General features: G+C 44.2%; 1 protein-coding gene across 2 annotated transcripts in view; it reads right to left on the reverse strand.

The window, feature by feature from the left end:
• The window catches only part of NAALADL2 (N-acetylated alpha-linked acidic dipeptidase like 2), a 4,115,865-nt gene extending 4,099,883 nt beyond the window's left edge, over positions 1 to 15,982 (reverse strand). For both annotated transcript variants that reach the window (XM_069618713.1, XM_069618714.1), the window contains exon 1: positions 15,814 to 15,982. The gene's annotated coding sequence lies outside the window, so the exon portion shown is untranslated. The remainder of the gene's footprint in view (positions 1 to 15,813) is intronic.
• Between the last annotated feature and the right edge of the window lie 6,446 nt (positions 15,983 to 22,428).

The raw sequence follows: 22,428 nt of genomic DNA on the forward strand, positions 1-22,428 counted from the left end.
CTCAAGTGACAGACACTCAGAAAGAAAAACCAGAATAAACAGAAGACCATTGGACTACTCCATACAGTTAAACCCCACTCGGACATCAACAATTTTCACTCACAAAAGTAACTCATCACGTACCTTGAAATTAGAAAAAAGTGACAAAAATGGGGAAAAGATCTTACTAAATAGAAAAGCAACTATGAGGCTACTACAAAAAGTGCACATAGGAGATCAAATTAAAAGTGTGGATTTAAACATAGTGGAGTTTGCACACAAAGCCCGGACAGACAGCATCTTCCTGCATATTACATCTTATACAGTAAAAAAACTCCTGTTATCTGTGGCAGGAGACCTAGTCAAAAGAGGGTATACCTTAAGAGAAACTACAGCAGAAGAAAGAGGACATAGAAGAGACGATGTGCACAATTCAAGAGTAAAACGCAGATATGAGACAAATGAAAAAGAAACAAGAAAAACCTCACAGATAACAGCTATAACTGAAAGACGATCTAGAACAAAGAGAAAATTCAATCTAACATTGGAAAAAGATGAGCGAAAAGAATCAGAGGATCGTCGTAAATCACGAGAAACATTAGATCAAAGTGGTTCAAAGAAGAAAAATGACAAGGAAAGAGCAAAGACCAGAGAAAACTCTCTTTCCCAAGATAGCTGGACAAAAAATGACACGAAATCACAAAGACCATCTCCAAGAAAGCCTAAAGGTCCGCTTCTTACACAGATCACCAGAGAACAAGAAAAACGCACCACCTATGGAAATGTCTCAACGCAGATGCAGACGAAAAAGACAGAAAAGAACTTTAATAAATGGGCATGGATCCCTTCGGCGTTGACAAGATATGTGAGGAAATAGCAACCAAATCGTCCCTCTGACAACTTAGATGGAGAGACGTTAAAAGAGCATCACGCGGCTGAAGAACCAGACCAAAACATCATTATTGGCTCATGGAACACAAGAGGCCACATCCACCTGACTTATTCAGGAGATGTGAACCTTGGCCTATTTGACCTGATAAGTTTACAGGAGACCTGGTTACTATCTCAGCCGAGCCTGGATGGCTTTGAAGTATTACTCTCTCCGCAACAAAAAGGAGAAAGAGGATGTCCTACCTCAGGCCTGTTGACAGCTGTAAAAAGTGGTGGTGCTCTCAGAATAGTTCACAACCTGATATCATCTCTGACAATTCAGGCAACACTGTTAGAATGGAATAAAGAAGACTCTACGCAAAAAAAACTCAAGCAGGACCTTATCCTACTACTAAACGTCTATTGTAATCCGACGGTGACAAAGACCAAGAGTTTCATAAATAACGTGGAGAAAATTCTAACAGATGCAACTGAGAGGTACGACATGGACCACACCTTGATATGTGGCGACCTAAATGCCACCTGCCCTGCATTTGAGATGGAAAGGACAACTCATAACACGGGCCATGCACAATCAATAGCGAGAGGTGTAGCATGGACAAAACTGATGGAATCGTGGGATCTGTACAATCTAAATTCCCTAGAACCGGCCAAATCCAGAATTCCAACATGGGAAAGTGCTGGCAGAAGAAGCACAATTGATTAAATCTTTGCCTCAAAAGAGCTATATCTCTCAACCAGAAGTTTCAAGATAGTGAAAACCACGGCGAGTGACCACAATCTACTAACTGCAATGTGGCCAGCAAAAAAAAGGATGCCGGTGATAATGACAAAAAACCTGGAACTAAACCAACAAGGAAACCAATTGAAAATTACAACAGAAAGCATAATTTCTATCACGGCAGCTTATAATGGACAAAAAACCTCAAACACTTCAAAAGTAAAACTGGATTACAGCCCTCTTTTGATCCCTTATCTACACCCACGACGCATACGAGCAGATGACAAAACACATTTACATATTTACAATGAAGAACTGAGGTTAAAGAAATCAAATCTAAGAAAGGCTACTCGGCTTGCACGAACAAACCCAACACAGACAAACGTAGACTTGGCATCCAAAACTAAAAGACTGTACAAATCGTGGATACAATCGACACGCTGGAAATTAAATCAAGTGGATGCAGAGAACATGCTGAGAGCAGTCTGTAAAAAAAACTCACGAGATTTTTGGGCAATCATAAAACACAAAACCTTGCCTACGGACACAAGAACTATAAACAGTGTTGCAGAAAAAAAATGGAGTGAACATTATACTGACCTATACAAAGATCATATCCCAGAAAAAGCAACAGCGACTACCCAAGATGACGCAACCTGGATAGTATGCTCAAAGATTAAGAATTTGAACAACTCCCGTGCCCCTGGCCCAGATGGCATCTCCAACGCCCACTTGAAACAGGATGCAGAAATTTGGGCTCCACTAATATCAGAAATCTTCGGAAGATCAAGGATTTCGAAAACCATCCCTGATACGTGGAAGACAGCAAACATTGTCCCATTTTATAAAAAGGGCCCAAGGGACGATCCGAGAAATTACAGGCCGATTGCACTATTAGACGTGCTCGGCAAACTTTTCGGATCCCTGTTGTTGGATGAATTTCAGATATGGCAAAAAGAGGCAAAAACAACTGACCCCTTCCAATCAGGATTTGAAAAGAACTTGGGAACATCAGTAAACATTATGCTGATCAGTATATTAAAATCAAAAGTCTTTGAGGGGCATCCATCAATATTCATTGCTTCAATTGATTTGGTCCAAGCTTTTGACCGCGTGAATAGGAATAAACTGTGGAGAAAACTGGAGAAACAAAAATGTCCACCATCCATTCTTGATCCAGTGAAAGAGCTATACAGTGAAACGTCGATTAAAATCCGGCTCAACAAAGCAGGCTGGATGTCTGAAAACATGAAAACGGCCAGAGGTGTGAAACAAGGCTGCCCTCTGGCGCCGGCGCTGTACAAGGCCTACATGGCCGCCATAGCAGATTCTGAAAATGACACTCGATCATTTCCACCACAAATAGGCGATTCAAAGGTGACAAGACTGCTCTATGCAGATGACATTCTACTGCTTGACCAAACAGCAATTGGACTCCAGAGACAAATAGACAGTCTCACAGCCTACTTGAAAAAAAACGACCTAGAACTTAATACATCAAAAACAAAAATCTTGATCTTAGAAAAACCAACAAGACCAAAAAAAAGATTGCAATGGTTCGCAAATTCTGAGAAACTGGAAACAGGTAAAAACTGTACTTACTTAGGGGTGAAACTCTCGTCCAGTAAAATCGATAAAACGATGCAAGAACATCTCATCGCCAAAACAAAAACCTTAGCAGCACAGGCAATATCGTTGGATAGAAAATTTGGGAAATTTTCAATTCTTCCTTTAATAAACTTCTACAGAGCAAAGGTCTGTCCAACTCTGACCTATGGAGCAGAAGCTATGTTACATCTGCCGAAAGACTCTATGGGCTAAACTTGAAGGTACATTTTGGCGTAGAGTGCTACGACTTCCAAACTCCACTCCTGTTGCAATTATCCGACGTGAACTGAGCCTTCAATCATTGGAATCCATGGTGGCGAGAAACAGCCTATTATTCCTGGTTAAAATCATAAGGCACCCTAGACCAAAAATTCTGGAGATCATACTCCAAGAGATGAGGAGCGAAAAAAACCCAATGTTAACAAGTTGGTACAGCAGACTGTTGGAACAGGTGGCTAAAATCGGATGTTCTGAATGGGATATAGAAAGGATCCCTGGAAAAATAAAGAGAAAACTTAAAATACAAGACTGGATTGAGACTTCAGACAAAGCAGAAGATCTCACAACTTCCACACATCACATAATGAACACCCAAAAAATAGATGAGGTCAGAAACTACTTAAAAAAGTTTCCAGACAAACGATTGAGAACAACTTTTTTGAGAGCAAGGCTGAATTTACTGAAAACCAATGAGATTCTTTTTCGAAGAAAACAGTCGACTACTAAAAACTATCGATATTGTGAGATGATGGAAAACGAAACATTACGCCATCTCCTCCATCATTGTTCAGGAACAAAAAAGCTGCGAACTATCTATCTTAATCCACTCAGAGCTCGGCACCTAACGGCAAACGAAGAAACTTGGTGGAACATGCTAATGTGTGGCAATTCCACATCTTTGACTGTGGCAACAGCGAACTTTTTGGAAAAATTGAAGCTAGAGGGAAAAAAACAATAAACGAAAGCTCCAAACTCTGTAACAAACAGAAAACTACACAACAGTCACAACGAGAAACAACAAATAAAGACATGAAAAATCTGGACAGAATTTGTAAAAATTGTAATACAATTAAACACAAAAAATAAAAAAAAATAAAAAAATACCACTTGACCATCCTCTAATTGTCACATATACATTCCCTGCTTAGGAACTTCTTATCCTTAATGCAGCCCTTTATGTTGTCACTCCATTGGTTTTCATCATTGCTACTGATGGCTGAGGTGTATGAAGTGGTTGTTGATATTATGGGAAGTCCTTGCCAAGCAGCATTCACAATCACGATTCATTGCATGCACCTAGTGATCATGGGGAGGGTCAGTGAGGATTTCCACGTAGATGTAATAATTGACTGTTTTCTTTCTGACATACACAATGCTGGCGTCCTCAGTAAGAAAAGATAGGCAAATGCATTTCATTACACAATCCAGCTGTTCTAGGCTAGATGGCAAAGGATCTGCCCAATCCCCAGGGAAGGCACTATGAGGGCCAGCAAGGCTTCACAAATAATGTTATGGAGTGAGGTGTGAAGCAGTGAGGCATGGTATATCCCTATGTTTAACACACAATCTTGAACATTTTCCAGATAACAGAGTTCTCATTGTTGTCAATATTTGGGCCTAAACAATCTATTTAACCCCTTTTGCCTACATGGAAATAGGTCAGGTGGGAAACTGATGCCTTGCTTGCCCATTGAACGCAGGCTAACCATTTTAGAGGATACACTAAAAACCACACATGCTAACTGAAATGTCCTTAATTCCGGTTTCCTGGTAAAATTCATAAGAAATCACAATCACCCGATGGTCAAAAGGTGGCAGTCAACTTAATACAGGACATTTGAAAACATACCTTTTGAGCTTGTAGAAGCTCCATCATTCTAATGCCTAGGTTTTAATACTTAAGCATTACTGGACCACGGGATACGAACAGAGTCTTACCTCCATGGTGCTTCTTATTTCACAGGGCTATCACACCACTTTCCTGTCTGATGTGCCTACTGGAGGAAGAAGAGACTTATACCTTCACATAACGGGCCTGTGGAGAGATGTAGGGGAGTAATACAGCACTTAACAACAAGCTTCCCTTCTTCTGTAGATTTGTATGTGACCCAACATGTGACACCAATCCAGATCATCTGGATTCTGGATACATATTCAAAGTTCACAGATCACTATTTTAGCATTATTGCATGTGGCTTTACCTATGGAACATAAGAAAAGAGCCATGGTTCTCACGACTAGGTACATTAACCCCAAGACACACAGAGTCTTTGCTTTGGTTTTTGTAAAATGATTCACGAGCCTTGGGTTTGTACTTGCCCAACGCCAACAAGACAATGCTAATTAGGTTTGGCATCGTAAGTATCCCACATCTAGTTTCAAATGTAGGTGAAGAGCAAAAGAGACACGAGGACCAGATTCCTAAGTCAGTGCCTTCATTTAATTGAAATGATCACTATTTGCCAATACCGGTTTTAGAAACCAGTAGCATTTTAATTAACATGCATTCGATTATTTTCATTCTCTCTTTTTTCAAAAGAGCACTTTGATCTAAGCATTATCTATGTCTTAAAGCAGGTTGTTTGGATAGTGCAAGGGAGAGGTCAATCCTCTGCCAGGCAAGTTGTAGTGCAACATAGAGTTGAGATTTATAAGGTTGTAGTTCATTGTATTTACAGCCAATTAAATATAACATATGATTTAATGCTTACATCCAAGTTTAGGTAACACCATGAACGTGAAAAGAATGCAGGGCTATATTCAATCGTCCCCAAAAGTCCTTTTGAAATTCATAAATGTTTGCTAATGCAGTAGCCTGCGACATACACAAGAGGTTAATATCAGTAAATGTTATTGTGCTTGTAACAAAATCCGGGTAGAAAAATGTAGCGTTGCTTCATTTTTCTTCAATGAATAAGAACGTGATGATGGAAGACATACATATCTAGCATAACCCAATGACAAAGGTGTGCGTGTAAGCACAGTAAGTCAAGAAGTTGTAATGGGAAAGCAGTGAGACACAACAGTAGCTAAGCAAGGTCAATTTTAATTGTTCCGAGAGTCTTTGCTGAAGGCTGTGGCTGGTGGTCTGGTAGTTTTGTAAAATATACAGTGGCCATGGCCAAAAGCCTTGGATAGTGGTCTGGTAGTATTCTAATATATACAGTGTTCATAGCTAAAGGCTGTGGCCACTGGCCATGGCCAAGTGGTGTGGAAAAAGCAATGTCATAACAAAACCTTGGAAATTAACGGAAAAAACGTTATTTGCCGGACGTTGAGGTGAGCAATACATGGTAAATAAAAACGATAATCAAGGAAAAAACTTTAGTTGCAGGGAAGTTAAGGTTAGAACTTAACACAAAAAAACGGCTGAAATTCAGCTAAAGCCACCTTAACTTTGTAGCCCCTGCTGTGCAACCTATGGCCACCTATGTATTTAAGGTTACATTTATTTTCCCAGAGGAAGAGCTAATGTTTTCATGTGGCTTATCATTTTGGCAACATCCGAATCGGAACAAAATTGCAAACAAAAATATACACCTGACTCTGATTTCCTTTTCTTCAAACTTCTGTGCAGTTTCCTTAAAGGGGGGAGGGTTTGGTAAAAGTTGTAGAGAGGGTCCCAAAATGTTCAAAGTCCAGATAGACTTGAATGGGGGAAAAAAGCGCTTGCTGCTGAAGCCCGAACTGCTGGAAACTTCAGAGAGGAGCTTCAGCTAGGTCCCGAAAGTATGCTTTTGAAAATATGGGGTTGATGCATCCTGTTTTTTAGATTTTTAAAAGTGCCAAAATGTAGGTACAAACAAATAGTGAAATAACTGATGCGTGAGGAATGGTCTGTGGCAATGGCCAGTGGCCACCAGGGGATTAAAGTGGGCACTGAGCCTGGCCTCCAGCAGTACCCAATGGCCACTCTGAGATGGCTAGCAGGAATTGTTGCCACTAGCCATGACCGCAAGTCATGAATAGTGGTCCTAGGTACCACGAATGAGGAATAGTGGCCACTCTGCCACGCTACAGGCCACAACCAATGTTTAATGCAAGTAGATTCGTGGGTAAGACAACATGGCAGAATCCCATGACCCAAGGAGTGTGGCCAATGACAATGGGTGCAAGTCATGAAAGGAGGCCCTGGTCCCAGAATTGGTCCATAGTGGCCAATGGGCTGAGCTGCAGGCCAGGTCCGGTCTCTATTTCGAGCTGCTTTGCGACGACAACATCTCTGATGCTCATTCCCCAGATTGTGTGGACATGGGCCAGGGCCACAAGCCATGGACATTGGCCCATGGTCCAATGTTGTATGGTATAGTGGGATCTGCACCAAGTTTCAAGCTTGGTGAAGTGGTTAATGTGGGTGGCTTGATGGGGCTGGGGTTATGATTGAGCCTCATGCCCTAGAAAATTCACACATGATTTGCAGCTGAAATTAACACGTCATTATGCTCGGCAAACAACCTGCTTGTCTAAGGAGAAATATTGCTCTTTCATATATGTTGAAAGTGGAATTATTAATAATATATATAGAACATCATGACACTTCTTTAGCAACCGTTGAAATTCAGTGACAAATCTTTTTTAAAGGGATGTTATGGTTAAGTTACAATAAAAAAACATTACAATTCTGTGAAACAACGTTATTAAAGGAACGTTATTGTTATGTTGCTCCAATAAAAACCGTTTAAATTCAATGAAGAATCTGTGTTAAAGGGATGTTATGGTTATGTTGCTCTAATTAAAAAAGGTTCTGCAATAAAAAACATTCCAATTCGGAGAAGAAAATGTTGTGAAAGGGACGTTATGGTTGCAGTGCAAAACAGAAAAATAAAAGAAAGCCAGTGGCCTCAGGCTCCAATGGCCATAGCCTGACTAGGGATGTGGGTATAGGCATTGACCAGTGCCCACTGTCTTTGTTACACCAGTTATTAAGAAAGACTGTGATGTTGCCACTTGCCATGGCCTTCGGCTGTGCCCACAGTATGTTTCACCAATTTCTAAAAAAGACCCATATCCTCTACCTGGCAAGTAACCAGATCCAACCTTTGACTATATTAAAAAGGCTATGGCCAATGCCATGAAGTACATAGGCTATTGGCCAACTCCCGCCCCACACCAGGTTGTTCCCCTCTTCTTTTCCCATGATGATGTGTCACATTATGTAAGCATGCCTCCATCAATAGCAAGGTCTATTTCCATGGTAAACATTCCCAGTGATGCTTCCTGTGGTGATCCGTAGAATGCCAATTACAGTAGTAAAGCAGCATCTGTAGATTTCCACGCTAATGGGAACATGCTAAAAAATGTACAATTCTTCCCGAATCCCATTAGCACTCACCACCAGTCCCCTCCCACTTTTCTAGGTCCTTTCACCACTCTCCCTTTTGTATTTCCTCCCTAACCCTTTTGAATTACACCCTTTCACTCTCAGTTCCTCTGATGCATTTTATTTTCCAAGCTCTGATTTTTACATTACCTTGGGAATCTTGTGAGATTCCCGAAGTAAAACAATAACATTCTGCTCCAAACAGGATTCACAGTCTACTTCTAACTCACCCACTGCATCTGTGATCCTCTTTCATCCTTCACACCTGCAACTATATATACATCCACTGTTTTTAGTTCTCCAAATATCATTGCAAACAATTTTCATTGGACATCCTTGCATGAGAACAACCGTGGGAGCATAGCTAGCCAAATAAAAGACAGCTCTTCATTTCTGAAAATCTTCTATCCTTTAATGTACCATGTGTTGAATATGTTAAATACTACTGGTCAAATTTGCACCGAAACAACAAAAGGCACATCTGTAACATGTTTTGCCCAACTTTTATTTAGAGTACATCCATCAAGCAGTTGTCGTGCTGCTGGTGTTCAATGAAAGCACTTTGATCTCTATGGGAAAATGAACGGCAGTGGGCCGAAAACAGTGTTGCATTTTCTTTTCTTTGTACATTTTAAACCATTTAATAAGTGTTCACCAAGATTTCCAGTTTGGGGAGCCTGGTTCACAGATTTGTGTTGGATATTTTCATCCAAATACATCCAATGAGTCAAAGGCTACCAGTAATAGAATTTTGGGACAAGTCAATATAAACAGGTTTTGCCTTAACTATATGGCAGCTACTGCCCAAAAGCAATGATAGAGAGCTCTCAAGAATGCAGACAACTGCATACATCTTTCACCCTTATTAGGGTTCAGCAGTGCAGTATAGCTTAGGGTATATTTATAAAACACAAACAAAATTATGGTGGGTTTATAAAGGCTTGAAAAAATACACTGTTCCCCAAAATCATGTCAGCTAAGTCATGCATGCCACAGCATATTTGGGCAAATATATATATATATACAATGCATTGCTCGTGTGGCTATGAACTGAAGGTGAACTTCCATTGATGGCTACTGGGTGGCTCTGTACCATTTGTAACTTAGCTGGGTCATTGCCTGCAGGCAGGGGTTAAACTTTGGCATGGGGTGTTGGGAAGATGGTTTTGCTGTGCTATATGTTCTGCCTATTTAGGACATTATTCCGGGAGCATTTTATGTAACCATGCCTGACTGACAACACTGTTGTACTCAGGGGAGCTACTCTTCTACTTTGACTATTTGATCAGACTCTTGAGTTCATGGTAAAATCTATTTACCATCTAGAATGGTGATTCTATGTGTGCTTTGTAACATATTCAACCTTTTAGGTTGCGCCCCTATCCACTTTAATATGTGTGTTTGTGTGGAGGTGACCTAACATTTGTCTGATTAATTGTATGTATTTCTGGACTGTCATTACTTGCTGTTTTATATGGTTCATTAAACCATTTTCTTTCTGAATTCGTATTCTTTAGCTCTAATTCTTTTAGGTTATTTCTCTATTTATTGTTTGTCATCCTTTCATTATTTTGTACCAATTAATTAATTTGTGTTAAGTTGTTTTGCATGAAGCGCTATAAAAGTAAAATAAATAATCAGACGAAAATGTGTGTCCTTACCTTCCCCTTATTGCCATTTTGTGTTCATTTTTTGACCAAGGTGTTAAAAAATAAATACTCATGCAAGAGTCCAATAACAGGTTGTGCATTGTCATCTTATCAACCAATCCTGCTACTGACAGTCCAATATTCCTCCTTGATTTGTGGGGTGATGCAACGGGACCGCTATCCTGCCTTGCAGCCACCAATAGCCCACAGCAGAGCCATCCAATCAGCTTCCTCCAACTTCAGACTGGATTCACCACTATAAACAAGTATTCAGAGGAAGCTGTTGGGATTCCTAGTCAGCTTTATCTTCAGATGCAACCCCTCTGCCATCTCCCATGGTACTATTGCCACTTCAACCAGTACTCACCCACTCACAATTTCTCAATGTTTCCCCCCTGCCAAGCAATCATTGACAATGAAACACGGCCCTCTGCCGAGCCCCTCTTGCTCATTTACAGTGGCCATTTTGGTACAAAACATCCTTCCAAGTGAGGAATGATCAAACTCCTGTGCACATCCGTTTCTCAAAGGGAATATTTGTTTAACTTTTACAGAGGACACTATTAGCACTGAGCGACATGCCCGAATGCTAATGCTGTTAAACCACCCGCTCAAATGTGGACTTCTCCTGTAATGGCCCTCATTGTGGCTGAGCCTGGAGGTCTGTTCCACTCCCAAATGCGGGGGATTATGGCTACTTTAACATTTTAGGAGAAGGGATAAATGCAGAGGATGTCTCCTTGTTGTCAGCCATATTTTGGATAGTCTTTCAGATGCTTTGCAATGAAAGGCCTTTTGGCACTGGCAAATGATGCATATACAATGCAGCAGTGTCTCTGCTTTGCAATCTGCTATTTAAAATGAACGATTTTGAGGAGCTCAGTTGACCTGGTACTTGTGTATTTTATTGCCTATTCACAAACTGATGGAGACGGCCATATGATTCACCCCAGTGATTTTAGGTTCTAGTAGACCTAGTCACTAATAATGCATGAAACCCTCACCTCATACCAATTAGCAGCAAATCCAGTTTTGTTTCACCCCAATAATGGAACAAATGGGCCAAATCAGAATACACAATTCAGCCATCCTACACCACTGCAAAGTAAGATGGAATTTAGATGGGTGCTATATGTGTACTCATAGCAGACCATAACATAATATCACTTTCTCACACATCAAAATAATATTCAACAGAGTATTTGCTGATGATCATTCTCATAATTCTAGTTCATCAACACATTGTCAGATCATCTTCATACATTCAATGGTTACTGAGATATAACAAGGGGCATCATTCGAAACAACATGGGAAATCGTTCCAATAGTATTTATGGGTGGGAGACATTCCTCAGGTGTACTCTGTAGGCATTCTTTCAAAAACAATCTACCACAATCTAGAATATAGACTACCAGGGGGTTGATGGTTACAGAGCAACGTATTACCTGTGTGTGAATGAAATTCAACATGGCTGTTTGTGTCTTAAAGCCCCGAATATTCTTCTTTGAGAAAACAATAGTTATCAGTATGATAATAGCATTGTTTGTGTAGCACGAAAGTGACAAGTAAGAGAGTTATTGACTGTGGCTATTAATTAAACAAGCATTCCAATATTTTCTGGAACTCTATTTAGATTAATATTTGCAGATTGTGGGGATCACAGAACAAGCCCACTACATCAAGACTTGAACATGGTTTCAGCATATGGCAAGGAGGCTGAGAGATATAGAAGACACAGTAGGAAAATGTTCCCTATGCTATATCCCAGCTGGCTGATTCAATTAAAGTCTGAAAGTCCAGTGCATGCAATGGGACAAGGTGCACAGATTAAAGTACTAGACTCAGCGTTTCCACAGTACAATCTATCTTCCCATCCCCCAATATGAAAGGCTGCAAGTCCAGCACTGGACTGGGAACTGAGAGACAATCAATATAGTGGTTTGTGTAAGTGGTCTGCACTGTGGCAGTGGATTATCCCCAACACAGTATTTCTGCAGTGTTTTCTTTTTGTGGGGGGAGTTTTGGTAGTGCACTGCCAGGACCTGATTTTTTTTAAATTTTTTTATTCAACTTTACACAATAGAAAACAACTAACATTGCCATATACTTTTACATATTCAGACTGTCACATTAAAATTTTAAACATTTCCTCAACGTTTCTCCATAGCAAGGTAAGATAAATAATACAAGCGTGATTATTGCCACTCATAAATTCGCTCCACAATGTATTACCCAATATATCATCCACCATCCAATCTGCTCACCTTGATTCCCCCCTTAGTTTATTCAGAGAACTGTACTCACAGGCAGGTGTATGTTTCGAGTTCATACGTGCCACATAGTTGACAGTCCCTATTAGCTCTAGAAGACCGGTGCCAGGCATCTTCAATTTCCCCAGTTTTAGCTGTTTTGGATGCATGTATTCCATATTAAGTAATTACGAATGAATTGCTCAACATAGGTGGGTGTTTTCCCTCTGATGGAAATGTACAGCACACATTCTTTAGCTGTGTTTTTTGTGTACAGATTAACCATGGTTTGTGACAGGTCATGCCTTGCTACTGTGCTCTTCATGGTCTTTTTAAATAGTGGAAGAGGCATATTTAGTGTATGCGCCAGTGCCAGTATTAACCACTTTTTAGCCAGATTGAACATGTTTCCCACTATGCTAGTTATTATTAAGGTTGCACGTGAGGAATAGGCATCGACCTTCCGAGCCAATAGGATATCTGCCGGTGCACTATTGAGTTTCTACAAAGAAGTTAGACAGCACATTATTACCCTAGAAACTAAGGGGGAGATGTTAAATTCCAGGTGGATCCTCTTACTCTCTGTGTGCCTATATAGCCGCAGTAGACTTTTTAATAGGCATCTTTCCAATTTGGCCAGCTCTTCCAGTATTGAAGTCGCCCAAACTTCGGCACCATAAAGTACCAACAAAGTAACCTTGGACTGATACAGTTGGATCAGTGTACCAATCAAGTACCCCCTTCCCTTCGGCGCAAAGGAGCGAAGACCCCCTAATGTGGCATCAGTTTTAAGAATGATTTCTTCAAAATGGGTAATGCTGCTTAGTTTTCTGTTCAGGTGTATTCCCAGATATTTATAGGAGTGAACCACGTTCAAACCTTTGACATTACCCTCCCAGGTTTGTGTTTTCTTTTCCTTCTCCCAGAGTCGAATATCATGATTTATTTTTTGTGATATTTATCACCAGGGACTTTTCCTCCGCATACACTGCTTGTTTGTTCAGTTTTGCTTGTAGACCACCTGGTGTCAGGTCTAAGATTACCAGGTTCTCCGCATATCCAGATCACTGCATCAGTAGTGATCCTAACTTGGGAGGGATAGCAGACAAATTCCTCGCAGCCTCGCCCAGGTCTGTCAAATATAGATTTAAGCACATGGGTGCCAGTGTTCATCCCTGTTTCAGGCCCTTGGACGTGGATATCCATGCTGTAGTGCTACCATGATTATCCAACCTGATTTTAACCATGGTTTGTAAGTATAGCAGGGAAAGCATTTTTAATAACCCCGGCGGTATGTGGTTGCTTTCCAATTTATGTCACAACCTTATATGGTCCACCATGTCCAATGCTGTGCTAAAATCAATACACTCTGCATACACTAGGCGTTTCCTTATTTCTGCCTGCTGCACTATGATGGCTAAGGCAAGGATGTTCATGTTCGTACTCAAATTTTTCAGAAACCAGTTTGATTTAGGGAAATAATGTTAGCATTGATCGTCCATGCCTCAAGGTCTTTCAATAGTGCCTACGCAAATATATTTGACGGCACATCTAGCATAGTGAGGAGGCAATAATTTTTGGGATCCTCATGTCTTCCCTTTTTTAGTATAGGCACAATTATACTGTCCCGCCATGAGCTACATATCATCTGTAGCTTCTCTATGCATTTGAACCGGCAGTGTAATGCCAAGGACCATGATACCAGTTCACATTTTATGAGGGAGCTACAAATCCCATCAGGGCCCGGTTCTCTAGAGGCCTTGCTGTTCCCAATCATCCCCAAGATATCATTAGATTCCAGGCCATACAACCAAATTGCTGCTGGTGTCTTCCACCAGTCATTAGCTGATAGCTCTCCGCCCAGGACCTGAGTGATGTGGGCCCATCCAGATCTGTTCTGGTACTACAGCATTAAGTACCTCCCTACTATGCTCTTTTGTGTTGACTATACAACAGACATTTTTTTATATCACATGTTTACGAGGAGTGTACTAATTCCTCCATAGATGACATTCTTTGGACTAATATTATTATGGGCACTGCTGCACTTCCATATTTACACAACAGTGCTTTCTTGGGTACATTCTCATATAGAGATGAATGCAAAAACAGTAGATGTCCTTGAGTAATGCACAGGTTATATGTTAGATGTGCTAATCACCATTATAAAAGACTGCCTCCTTTTTCACTATACTTGTGTCCTTCCGCGACCTTGCATGTTGGTGTCGTGACTTTAAGAGGATGGGTTATGACAAGAGGAGCCCAGACCTGGAGACCAATACAGAATACCCAAGGTGAGAGAAACATGGGCGGAAATTAAGTTCCACAGAGATAGAGTAAGACATTATTTGAATGGTTTCTGGGTAGAATTTAATTCTCACATTGGGAGTACTGTAGTAAGGGAGGGGGTCCTGTGCAATGCGGATTACCTAACGTAATCTGTACGTCTGTCAATCATTGTCATGAGTTACCCACTACTACAAACACAGAGTTTACATCACTAGAATGGTCTGAGTTTTAGGAGAAGGTTTTCTGCTTCTGAAATTCAGCTGTATCGCTGTTATGACTCACTTTATTATTATTTTGTTTTTTTCTTGTTTGGCATTACAATGAAAGCAGTAGTTAAACTCCCCTTCATTTTTGTGGAGTAAAATACAACTTAGTTGATGTTACTGCACACTATTTCCCGCCCTGCTGGCTTTATGGCACATATGGCATGTTGGCGTAATTGGGAATTTAGGGTTTCAGCAACTTCATTGTCCACACAATGTCTTTGATTTCACAAAATTTGTGAAATCTTGCAAAATTAAAATACATTTAGCAGTAAATTAAATGTTCCAAAAATACTGCATCCGTAAAAAAACAGAAAAAGCTGGTTCTTTACGCCTTAATTACACCATACCATGTCACTGGGGATTGCTACCTTGTTACTTAGTATCAATAAAACAACGGGAATATAATTTGAATGCATGCCTAGCACCCACATCGTGTGTCATAACAGCAACACGTTGAAGATGTGCACTCTCACAGAAAAGGTCAGTGTACACCAGAATATTGAGTTTATGTGAATGAATCGTGCTGCTTGAACTCGTAAAGGGTTTCAAACGGCCAAGGAGAAGAGATTCTGCTTGTGAGCAGGGGCACACGTTCAGCTGTGTCAACCCGAAAATACAGTTCCAGCTATTTTTTTTGTTGCTATTCTAAACACAGAATAGTCCTCCATTCCAGCAAACACGTAGCTTTTTTGTTTGCAGGTGCCTGACACATTTGCAATTAGCGGTGTTTTCTCTCTGACACCAAGAACGCACGCTGCTGAAAGCAAAACAAAAATCGCAGGTGGCACTGGCTGGCACGGAACACTTGGTTTGAAACAAGTTAATAGTGTTTAAGCTTACCTTGCAGCAGTGTATCAACTAAATGGCTTCCTCCCCACTGTTTTTTTTCATATCGATTAAAAGAAGCGAGGCAGTTCCACGTTGAGGACGTTTCCGCGCAAGTCTTCACCCCCTAACGATTACTGTAGTCCTGAAACACAACACCAACTTTCTTGAGTGAATAATTTGCATCCTGCTTCCTGAATCACCTGAGCCTGCCTGACCTGTTTCTCTTTCAACTGGCCTCGCGATGTTTGATCTGCAGCACTGGTGTTTCAGACAGGCATTCTTTGTTTGAGCAAAAGCTCGGATTCAATACACGCTTTCTCGCTGCGTGCGTTTTCAAACAATCTTGGAAACAACTGGGCGCACGTATGTACAACTTCACATTGTGTTGTTTAGGTTATCAATGGTTCTAGTAGAAAATCAAGTTTTACCTGTCACGCCACTCTATTTCATTGTACCAATGCACTTTTGGCGAAATCTCTAGAAGGCTAGCAGTGAATTCTTTAGAAAAATGAATACACAATACTCTATTTCTCTCTTCAGCACTCAGTTAAGACAAATGTTCGCTAAGTACCTGGGGAGAGAGTCGGCAGTTTCCCTGATTGCCCATGAACCACTTGGGCACAAATGTCGTGTTGCCCCTTTGGCGATTCTGCAAGTAGTTGCTGGATATCGACCAAAAATGGAAAGCAGGGTTTAGTACCATGGTAATCTGTCGTTTTCTGCTGGGGACAGGCTTGCTAAAGGGTTAGCATGCATTTAGCAAATTTAGGGAGTGCTGCTCACTTCAAAGTGGGAAGTCCACCTCATCAACAGACTCCCATAGACCTGATTGGAGGCGGGCTGGCAGGCCAAAGTTTTTGGGTGGGGGAGGGGACCCTAAAACAGAATGGTGCAAAGGAAGCTCTGAAGGTTGGGGGGCTGTTGATAAGGGCCACATTCATAGAAAAAGTTCTAATTCTATGCAAACTGCACCATAAAGAATTTTGCACCTACTTGAGCGTGCAAAAAGTTTAGCGCTGTTTAGCACTGTTCGCTAATTAATGGATTCCAAGGTGCAAAATAACCCCAGCATAAAGCACGACTTGCGCCCGGAACACCCACAACACGCCCCCCACGCAAACAAACAACCTGTGTGCCTGACTTTGCACCATCATCCAGCACCCCGGCGAAAATGCAGACCAACCCCCATAACTCAAATCAGCACCCTGGCAAACTGTGGACTGTCACAAGTAATGCAAGGCAGCACCCTGGTGAAACTGTGGGCCGTGCTCCGTAAATGGAAGCAGTACCCCAGAGAAACTGCAGACAATCACACGTAATGCAAGCCAGCACAATAGTGGACATGCAGATGGTCACCATATGTCATAGAAGCCCCCTAAAGTCCTGACACCTCCCACTAACATCACTCACATCTACCCCAACCCCAGGCAGCTCCCTGCTGGTCTGCCCGACTCCCACCAGCCCCACTCACCTCTGCCCCAACACCAGACAGCCCCCTGCTAGTCTGCCCTACTCAAACCACCCTACTCACCTCCATCCCAACCCCAAACAGCCCCTGCTAGTCTCCATCGCACCTGGCAGCCCCCTCAAGTCCTGACAACTCCCACTACCGCCACCCACCTAGGCCCATCACCGTTTACAGTACCCTCAAATCCTGACACATCCCACTATCCCCACGCACCTCTGCCCATCACGCCTGGCATCCCCCTCAAGTCCCGACACCTCCAACTACCCCACTCACCTTCATCACAACCCCAAGCAGTCCCCTGCGAGTCTGCCCTATTCCTATCACCCCACTCTCATGCGCCCCAACCCCAGCCAGCCCTCTGCTAGTCTACCCTACTCCCACCACCCTCATTCACCTTGGCCCCAACCCAAGGCAGCCCCCTGCTAGTCTGGCCTATTCCTCCACCCCTACTCACCTTTACCCCACTCCAGGCAGCCCTCTGCTAGTCCTCCCGACTCCCAACACGCCTCTCAACTCCTCCCCAACCCCAGAAAGCCCCCTGCTAGTCCACCCTTCCCTCACTACCCCCCCTCACCTCTGTCGATCACCCATGCAAGCCCCCTCAAATCCTGGCACCTCCCACTAGCCCCACTCACCTCCACCCCAACTGCTGCAAGCCCCCTGCTTGACTGCCCTACTCCCACCACCCCCACTCACCTCTGCCCATCACCACTAGAAGCCCCGTCAAGATTGACACTTCCCACAACCCCCACCCATCACCAGTGTCAGCCTCCTCAAGTCCTGACACCTCCAACTACCGACACCCACCTCTGCCCTAACCCCAGGCAGCCCACTGCTAGTATGCCCTACTTCCACCACCCCCACTCACCTCCGCCCCAACCCCAAGTAGCCCCCTGCTAGTCCGCCCTACTCCCACCACCCCAACTCACCTCCACCCCAAACCCAGGCAGTCCCCTGCTAGTCCACTCTACTCCCCTCTCCCCCACTCACATCTGCCCCAGCCCCAGGCAGCCCCCTGCTAGTCCACCCTTCTCTCACCACCCCCACTCACCTCGGTTGATCACCCGTGGAAGCCCCCTCAAGTCCTGACACCTCCCACTACACCCACTCATCTCCACCCCAACCCCTGTCAGCCCCCTGCTTGACTGCTTTACTCCCACCACCCCCACTCATCTCTGCCCATCACCACTAGCAGACCTGTCAAGAACTGACACTTCCCACATCACCCACCGACTCCCACCAGTCACCCCTGGTGGCCTCCTCAAGTCCTGACACCTCCACACTACTCCCATCCACCTCTGACCTAACCCCAGGCTGCCCCCTGCTAGTATGCCCTACTCCCACCACCCCCACTCACCTCTGCCCCAACCCCAAGCAGCCCCTGCTAGTCTACCCTACTCCCACCAACCACACTCCCATCCACTCCAACCCCAGACAGCCCGCTGCTAGTCCGCCCTACTCCCACTACCCCCACGCACCTCTGCCCATCACGCCTGGCAGCCCCCTCAAGTCCTGACACCTCCAACTACCCCACTCACTTTCACCACAACCCTAGGCAGCCCCCTGCGAGTCTGTCCTATTCCTACCACCCCACTCACCTGCGCCCCAACCCCAGCCAGCCCTCTGCTAGCCCTCCCTACTCCCACTACCCTCATTCACCTTGGCCCCAATCCATGGCAGCCCCCTGCTGGTCTGGCCTTTTCCTCCACCCCCACTCACCTTCACCCCACTCCAGGCAGCCCTCTGCTAGTCCGCCCGACTCCCAACACCCCTCTCACCTCCGCCCCAACCCCAGGCAGCCCCCTGCTAGTCTAACCTTCTCTCACTATCCCCACTCACCTCTGTTGATCATCCATGGAAGCCCCTTCAGGTTCTGACACTTCTCACTACCCCCACTCACCTCCACCCCAACCCCTGGCAGCCCCCTGCTTGACTGCCCTACTCCCCCCACTCACCTCTGCCCATCACCACTAGCAGCCCCGTCAAGTCCTGACACTTCCCACAAACCCCACCCACACCCACCCATCACCACTGGCAGCCTCCTCAACTCCTGACACCTCCAACTACCCCCACCCACCTCTGCCGTAACCCCAGGCAGCCCACTGCTAGCATGCCCTACTCCCACCACCCCCACTCACCTCTGCCCCAACCCCAGGCAGCCCCTGTTAGTCCACCCTTCTCACACACCCCCACTCACCTCTGTTGATTACCCCTGGAAGCCCCCTCAAGTCCTGACACCTCCCACTACCCCCACTCATCTCCACCCCAACCCATGGCAGCCCCCTGCTTGACTGCCCCACTCCCACCACCTTCACTCATCTCTGCTCCTCTCCACTAGCAGACTTGTCAAGTAATGACACTTCCCACAACCCCCACTGACTCCCATCCGTCAACCCTGGCGGCCTCCTCATGTCCTGACACCTCCAAACTACCCGCACCCACCTCTGCCCTAATCCCAGGCTGCCCCCTGCTAGTCTGCCCTATTCCCACCACCCCCACTCACCTCTGCCCGAACCCCAAGTAGCCCCTTGCTAATCCGCCCTACTCCCACCACCCCCACTCACCTCCACCCCAACCCAGATAGCCCCCTGCTCATCTGCACACCTGCCAGTCAAATGTGGAGCAAAAACCTACCACAACTTCTCAGGCTTGCCTCCACCATGAAATACACCTACCACATATCCTCCACCAACACAATCAACTGGTAGCACTGATGTTGAATCCAGGGCTATAGCTTCTTCAAAGATTCCCAAGCATGCCATATTCAGCTTCACATCAACAGGACAGTATAATGTTGCACAACTTACACTTATGCTTCCCTCATCCACCCCGACCTAGCCCTCCGAATGGTCTCATTCCTTTCCCACCTACTCTCCACCTCCTCCTGCTGCCTTGCAAAATTCATCCTGGCTGAAACCAGTTTGATGAGGTGGATACGGACTCCCTGCCTCATTTGTGCCACCTGTGTGCCTCTTTGCTTCCTTAGGGTGACAATGCCTTGTAATATGTGCCTCCTCACAGCCACCATCTGCTGCTGCCTGTGAGTGGGTGTCCTATGTATGGATTCCCACTGACCAGATGACAGTTGTCGTTGGGGGAGTATGGTGCCTCCACTGCCCGGAAGTGCTTGCTGTTCCTCCATTGCCTGTTTATGTGTGGGCCCCTAGGCAGGCTCAGTGACTACCTCTGCTGCCTATATAGGGACTTACACCTCAACCCGGGACAAGGACACATCCAGACAGGGTGGTGGTGGGACTGGTGCACAGGGGACCATGGTGGGAGGTGGCACGGAAGCTGCTGTGGGGAACAACTGGGTCACAGAGGAGGAAGTTGTGGAGGGGCCATTGTAGTGCCCAGCCTAGAGAGACCAACTGAGAGGAGTGCAGTCGCCAACTGGGCCAGGAAGGTGGATATCTGCTCGTAAAAGTGTACATGAGCCATGTGAGAAACCTGTACAGCATCACAAATATCTGCCATCTGCCTGGCAATTCCTGCCAGCAGGGCTCCACTACTATTCGGATGGTCTCATCGGCTGCAATTGGAGGATTGGTCTGGGAGGAGGAATCACAGAATGTGGTCAATGCTGCAGCAGATGGCCCAGGGACAGGAGGTTGTGCAGAACCCCCCACGTTGGACTGCACATCCCCATGTCTCTGGACCAGGTGTGCAGCCTGAACACCCTCTATGATCCCCTACCTTCCACCACCATCATCCCAGAAGCCTCCATTGAGCCCTCCACTCTAGTTGGTCCCTATGTGGCAGCACCCTTCCCCCGCTGCTGAGGAGTCTCCACAACAACCACCTCCTGGGACTTACCCTCAGCAGCCTTCCTTGAAGGAATTGGTGCTGCCACAGCCACATCACACTAAGAAGAGAAGGTGCCAATGGTGGGTTGCCGGGGTTTGCGCCTGGGTCTTGAGGCCCTGTCTCTGCTTCTCTGCTCTACAGCACTACTTCTGCCCTCTTCGCCAGCTGCAGCAGCTGTGGAAAAGGGGACAAAGTACATAGACATCAGTCAACAATGACAATGCATGTGCCACATACACAACATGAACAGTACCATGAATTCAGCACGAGTAAATCATCAACTACCACACACACACAAGCCCATGCAATCAACATGAATACTGACAAAGGGCCTCATCAGGAGATGTGCAATATGCCAACAGTAAATGCGCCGGGATACAAACAAACATTATTTGTGATACTGCAAATCGGTCCAGCACAATTTGGGCCGGATGCTGAGTTGCAGTGGCGCTGTTAATCCCCATTTATTTTGAGTCCATATGACTCTATGGGGCTTTCCGGCGCTATTACTGCTGGCGTTAATAGCGCCGGTGGTAATAGCACTGAAAATGGGCAGAAAGCTGGAGAATGTTTCCATAACTAATATAGATGTACAACCTTGTCCGTGGTCAAACCACTTCAGTATTAGTTTCCAATCCAAAGTGGAATCCTTTAGGACCAAATCTTCAATCCCCAAATCATTGTTTACCAGCAGAAATCGAAAAAAATTTGAATAAAGAGGCGTTACTTCCCTGGGCTCAATCCTTGAATACCGATATAGGTAAACTAGAGGATTTAGATGCTATGTCAGACATGCTTACAAATTCACTGAAAAGAGTGACCAATAAGCTTGCCCTCATTAAAAATAAAATGAAGCGAGCTGTTCATACTAATAATTGGTTCTCTAAGGAGTTATCAGAATTAAAATCCAAGAAAAACAAACTCTATCATGCGTGGAGAATTGATAAATCCTCCAGTAATTTAAAATTGTATAACAATAGTGCTATAAACTTTAAAAAAGAGATTATAATAGCCAAAAAGGAGGCACTAAATGAGAGGATCACTAATGCCACATCAGACTGCAAGGAGCTGTTAAAAATATTAAAAGAACAAACACACACTTCAGGACCCACTCCAGCCCCGATTATTAAAAATAAGGCTTGGTGTACAGAAATTCAATCAGCTATGTCTAACAAATTAGACAAGATCAAAGAAACCATAGAGACTAAAAAACTCTCCCTGAACATATCAGAGCAGCAGGAGAAGATCATATAGTCCACAGCTAAAGATAAAAATCAACCTATATTTAGTTTTTTGCCCATATCGGAAGAGGAATTAGCAAAACTATTAGTGAATTTAAGAGCACAAGCTGT

This window comes from Ambystoma mexicanum, chromosome 10 (assembly GCF_040938575.1).
Source record: "Ambystoma mexicanum isolate Mex_15411 chromosome 10, UKY_AmexF1_1, whole genome shotgun sequence".
Taxonomy (NCBI): Eukaryota; Metazoa; Chordata; class Amphibia; order Caudata; family Ambystomatidae; genus Ambystoma; species Ambystoma mexicanum.